Raw genomic sequence first — 6,395 nt, 5'->3', positions numbered from 1 at the left:
CTTTCCACTTGCATGATCTTTTTACATTTGTCCACCATCGATCAACCTCGACCTTCTACTTTAGAAGGTGAGGAAGTACCACCAAGTTACCGTTCTTAGTAAATTGCCATCTTCCACTCGCATGATCTTTTTACATTTGCCTACCATCAAACTACCAATAAGTGCTCTTGTGAAAAGAGGATAGTCGATGATGTGTTTAAAAGAGTCATCAACCTTGACCTTTTACTTTAAAATGTGAGGAAGTACTAACAAGTTACCGTTCTTAGTAAAACGCACGCCTTCCACTTGCATAATCCTTTTATATTTGTCTGCCATCGAACTACCTATAGGTACTCTTGTGAAAGGAGAACGGTCGAGGATGTGATTAAAAGAGTCTTTGAGAAAGAGCTAATGGTTGCGGATTGACATGTGAAAGGTGAAGAACAAACTAATAATGCTGAAGGAGAATAGAAGTAAAAATATGTTGATATATAATTAAGGGAAAATTGTATAAAAACCCCTTCTATTTTCACTTTTTGACATAAAACCCTCTCAACTATCCCAATGTTGCAAAGCGATGCTATAATGACAAAAATGCCTTTTAATATAATTTTTTTTTTTTTTTTAAGTTTTCTTTTCCTTTTAAGTTTGTTAAAAAATAGAAATATAAGAAAATTAAAAACCATTAAATTGATGTTATGATGACAAAAATTCCCCTTAATATAAATTTAAGAAAATTTAAGCTTTGTTTATATTTTCATTTTAGGTTTTCTTTTTCTTTTTTTTTTTTCTTTTTTTTTTAAATAAAAATTTAAGAAAATTATTCATGTGTATTTTTATTTTCTTGTAGATGCACTATTAAATTTTTTTTTTTTCAAAAATAATTCTTAACAACACAAACGAGCACCATTTTTTAAACTAATTTATATTAAGAAGTATTTTTATTATTATAACATCTCTTTGCAACAATTAAGTAGTTAATGGGAGTTTAATGTCAAAAATATTATGCTAGTTTTGTGTTAAAAATTGAAAGTCAATGGGATTTTAAAGCCACATTGAAGAAAGTGCCACCTAATGTGGTTTTTTTTTTTTTTTTTTTTTTTGAATAATAATTTCGACAGTACTTTTTTAACAAGCTAGCTCATATATATATATATATATATATATATATATATATATATATAGTTGGATGACACTTATTATATATGTTTCTTCTTGATTGGCAATTCACCATATCAAGAGATTGAAGAAGTGTCCCAGATTTAAGCGACGAAGATTTGACAAAAAGTGACACATTGAAGACCTTTGAGGGCTTTAATTATATTGATGACGTACCCAATCAATATTCAATTCAAGGATTGTTTTATTCATCATATCAATAGAATTAAGACCATCCATGGTCTCCACTGTGCCACTTTTCTCTGCAGATTGGCAATTCACAATCATCTGTCTCTCATTCTTTGATTTGGCCATGGCCTGCAATCTCATCTCATCGTCAACCGATAGGGTTAATTAATTGATTTGTGTTTTGATAATGATCTTAATTTCAATAGTACGTATCAGAACTTTGAATCCCTTTGAAAAGGATACAAGTACTAGTCAAAAATTCTTTATCGTTCACAATTTCTGCTCACTGGAAAAAAAAAAAAAAATAATAATAATAATAATAATTTCAAATGCTCAAATCAAATCCAAAATTGACAAATATCTCAAATCTTCAATGGAATGTAAAATATAATACAGATAACCAAGAAATCTCAATTCATTTGCTCAACACCTCATGCCGCATCAATAGCAATATATTTCACACTACTTGAGGCTACTACTTACTACTAACACAAGAATAAATCCAATGAATGAAGTTTACAAGAACTGACACAACCAAAACCTAAACTCGATCAGGCGCCAACCATATTAAAAACTGTTCATTGCACCTTTGTTTTTTTTTATTTATCCGTTCACTTTTGTTTTCTATCGTTCAGAAGTAAAACAAAAGATAACAGAAAGCTCACCCACAAAACTGGCTGGTCAATTTTTTTTCTTTTCCCATTTCTCAGTAGCTGTGCCGAGTTGAAGTGCATTGGAAGGTATACTCAAGCATGACGATCTCAAACAAGAACTGGACAGCAATTAGGTTTCAGCGGCCGGTTTTTGGATGTTTCATTCCACTAGTGTTAAAAGGTGATGCACTGCTACTTGAACCTGGACTATCTTCTCTGAAATTTGAATTCAGCAGAGCTAGTTCACGCAATTGCTGCCTCTTTATAAAATCCTGGGACTCATCCTGTACAAGAAAAACTTTACTAAAAACTGGGAAACATAGAGACAAGTGAGACAACCAGCAAATGTGAGCACGGGGCATGTAGTTACCATATATAAGATGCGTATTTGGAAATTAAAAGTGGGAATGTGGGATCAACTCTTTTTCTTTTTTCTCTCCAACTTTGCACACCAATTGATTCAAATGGTGTTTTCAACTGAGATCTATAAAGCCTGCAGATCCCACCGAATGATTTCTACTGGCATTTTTAGAATCCTCTTTTAGGTTACATCGTTAAAAGAGAACAAAAGAAACACAAGGGTTACCTAAACTAATTAGAATATCTAATCTTTGAACTCCCAGAATGATCAACCCATTTCCTTTGTTTGAACTCCCAAAAGAATATAAGATATTTCTTCAAACTTGCCACCTCGAACACCAAAATAGTCGAAAATACAAACTACAATATGATCTAAAGGCCAATAACAAGATAAAACATAAGGTTTTGTTTTTAAGTCATTTCCCAAAAATTGCTTCCGAAAACCCATATAGTAAAAGACTCGTGAAAGGGTCAAGTCTGCAGATCAGGATTGTCTCTCCACTGTCACTGATTTCCACTGGTGCATGGACACCATAGTGTCATATTAAAGTGAAGATTGATTGGTATCCCCTAGATGCACCAGTAAAAATCAGCGATGGATCCTGATCTCAAGTTTGCTGTAACTTAACCACATGTACCACGATGTTACCACCTCACTGCTACATATATACCATTATGTCTACTAAACAGATACTATTATGTATTCTTTTCGCATATATTAAGTCATATAAAAGATGGAAAGCAATTAAAGCGTGTGGCATTATATAAAAAATGAGAAATTGCATGGAATGTCCAAAGATAAAGCAGGAAGCATTAGGTTTGAGATAAATACCACAGGTTTGAGTAATTCTTCTGTAATTTCCTGTGCCTGTCTCAGCCTTATATCAATAATATTGGCAGGCAAATCACCCTCGATCAAGATGTGGAGAGGTTCATTGAGGTGCTCATAGCCTGGTCTTCCCCGTAGCTTCTCTTCCTTGAGATTGAAAGCATTAAAATATAATTAAGCTTGCATTGTACAGCCAATTTCAGTTGGAAATAAAGACGAAAATAATTGTAATGGATTTCCAACGTAATATTGCCCTTCATTTTCCTGTTGGTTTTGACTGAGGCATTATCAGGGAAAAACTATCAATAGTATCAGAAGAGATGAGAAAAACTATATGAATCACCTTGTCTGGGTCCTTTATGGACCCGTTTTAAACCCTAAACCCTAAACCCTAAACCCTAATAATAGAAGTTAAACAAAAGTGAACTAACACCAACAGAAGTTAATAACTCAGTACCATTCTCTAATAATAGAAGCCTTCACATAAAATGAACAAGAAGATTTTAACTAATCAATTATAATCAATCAAAGTATATATAAGAGCTTACATTTCGATTATTATCCAAGGGAATTTCTAAGCGCAAATTTTTTTTTAGCGTATATGAAGTAGGACTTGCTGGTGCCCTGTGCCAGTCCATTGCCATTCCAGGAGGTCCACCTAATATCTGTCATGTAATTAAGAACCTCAGCGCTTAAAATAAGCTTGTTTAATAAGAAAGAAAGAAAAACGAAAGTATATTGATCAGAAAAAACAGTAAAAGGAGCATGAGGATGTTAGGTACACCAGGGAGTAGGGACGGATGATGAGAATTAATAACGTGCATGAACGCCCAATGAACTCAATATTTACCATTTAGAAAATCAACTGAGGTGAAACTTCAATAAACAATTACTTAAAAAAAAAAAAAAAAAAAAAAAAAAAAAAAAACCTATACAGCCAACAACTGCAATAAGAGAAATAATGTGTACCAAGGAACTTGAAAATGGGTAGTAAAAGAACCAACACCCTTATCACAGGTCATAACTCTAATTTTCAGGATATTCATAATTTCATCTGACACATCAGATTATTCGTAATATACTAATTTGCAAGGCATCCCTACTTCCCACTTACAATTTTGTTGCAAATCCAAATAATGATCATAAAATTATAGCACAAGGGTAGTGCAAACCATCTTTCTAGATTCTGAATAACAGCCACTACAAGAAGGAGAATGGTTGTAAAGGAACCAAAAAAACTTCATTAAAGAACAAATGAAGCTGGAGTAGGAAATTCTAAGCCTTCAATAACAAATTTGATTCATCATGTCAATGGTACAATTTTATATCATTTCAAAACTGGTTATATACTCTACAGAATCCCATAAATGAAGAAGATGGTCATAAAAAGGAAATAAAGAAGAAAAAAGAAAGATCAAGGGTAGTGCAAACCATAAGAACACCATCTCTAGTAGCAAGAACAAGAATGTCAGCACAAGAAACCACCCCTGGGCAAACTTCACAGCCAATTTTGCCTATATTATGAGATCCTTCAGAAAACAAAAGAACCAATTCAACCATGAATCATTTTGCTCAAGAGAATACAAATTTGAGAATGTGAAAACCATAAATTTTAGTGGATATCTAGAAGTGCAACAGTTTCCCTTTCACTGAATCCTCTGAGTCCAAACAAACGAAGTGTTTCTGTGATATTGCCGTCTGGCTTTGGGATTTCAGCCATAGCTCTTTGAAAAACAAACACATTAATGATCTGAAAACCAGAGGAAGTTAGCAGGATTCATAAATAACAACCGAATAACAGAGAAAGTGATAGAAAATGGGAAGATCGAAATCAGCGAATTAATCAAGTAAAACAGCAGTGCTAAAATATTTAGAAATCTGATCCATTATGTCAAGAGTACAATTTTACATTAGAAAGAACAATTATAATAATAATAGCCATTACAAGATGGAGAATGGCTGTAAAGGAACCAAAAAACTTCATTCAAGAACAAATGAAGCTGGAATAGGAAATTCTAAGCCTTCAATAACAACTTTGATTCATCATGTCAATGGTACAATTTTATATCATTTCAAAAGTGGTTTTATACTACAGAATCCCATAAATGAATAAGATGGTCATAAAAAGGAAATAAAGAAGAAAAAAGAAAGATTAAGGGCAGTGCAAACCATAAGAACACCATCTTAGTAGCAAGAAACCACCCCTGGGCAAACTACTTCTCATATCATTAAGAACCACAAAATTAAGAACAATTAAATCAAAACCAGATGAAAAATAAAGAACAAAACTCACAATAATATACACAATCAAGAACAACTCAATTCTCATATCATTGTAAAGGAATTCAAAACCTAAGAACAATAACAACTCAATGCACAAATAATTAATGGTGCAGGAAAACATTTCAAAGAAATAAATATATACAAACCAAGAAGAAAAAACTCAATTCCCAGATGATTAATGTCACAGAATCACATTTAAGAAACAAAAGAAGAAAAAAAAAATGATTATACACAAAACAAAAGAACAATTGAAAAAAGGGCAAAAAGCCATCTCAAAGTCCGGATCAATAATGATAAAACCCAATTGAAATAAAGAGAAAAAAATAAGAAGATAGACAAGAAATTAACATCAAACCTCAATGAAGCAATCGTGGAACAATAGACGCAGTAGTTGCGCTGGGGCGGTCCTGTGCTCGAAGACTATTCGACTCATGGTTGACCTGACGATTCTCGCCGCATTAGGGCACGTTTCTCGGTAGAAATCGTACTCGAGATTGAGGGCACCTCCTTCGATACCAGAAAGAAAATCTACAGAAATCCAAGAATCGATTAAAGATTGGGAAGCAGAGGGTTCTGTGTCACCTTTGGGGCTTCTCAGAGATATGACAACGGAGACGATAAGTACCAGAAAGACCCATTTGCTCATCATCGTCATGTTCGACATGGAAGCTAGGTTAAAGAAACTGAAAGAATTTTTAGAGAGAGAAACGAAAAAGTTCAGAGAGAGAAAACAAAAGCGGGAAATGGGAGCGAAGAAGACGAAGGTATGTAGTTATGTATGAACGTGATTTTCCCGATCCGGCTTGGTTTTAAACCTTCTTTTACATACGGCGCAGATAACCAAACATTGCCGATGAGAAACTCGCTGGTGTTCCACAAGTGCCTTTGATGAGTTAAAAGTCTTAGTGCACAAATTGCAAGCCGGCATGTCTGTAGAGGTCTCT

The 6,395-nt window shown here is 33.6% G+C and overlaps 1 pseudogene; it reads right to left on the bottom strand.

Moving 5' to 3' along the window:
- Positions 1-1,887: 1,887 nt before the first annotated feature.
- Positions 1,888-6,106, bottom strand: LOC132281944 (KH domain-containing protein At3g08620-like; annotated as a pseudogene).
- Between the last annotated feature and the right edge of the window lie 289 nt (positions 6,107-6,395).

This window comes from Cornus florida, unplaced genomic scaffold (genome assembly GCF_030987335.1).
Source record: "Cornus florida cultivar Cherokee Brave unplaced genomic scaffold, ASM3098733v1 CherokeeBrave_3.0.0_Hap2_Chr11, whole genome shotgun sequence".
Taxonomy (NCBI): domain Eukaryota; kingdom Viridiplantae; phylum Streptophyta; class Magnoliopsida; order Cornales; family Cornaceae; genus Cornus; species Cornus florida.
The sequence above is the reverse complement of the archived record's forward strand: the minus strand, read 5'-3'. Positions and strand labels throughout refer to the sequence as shown.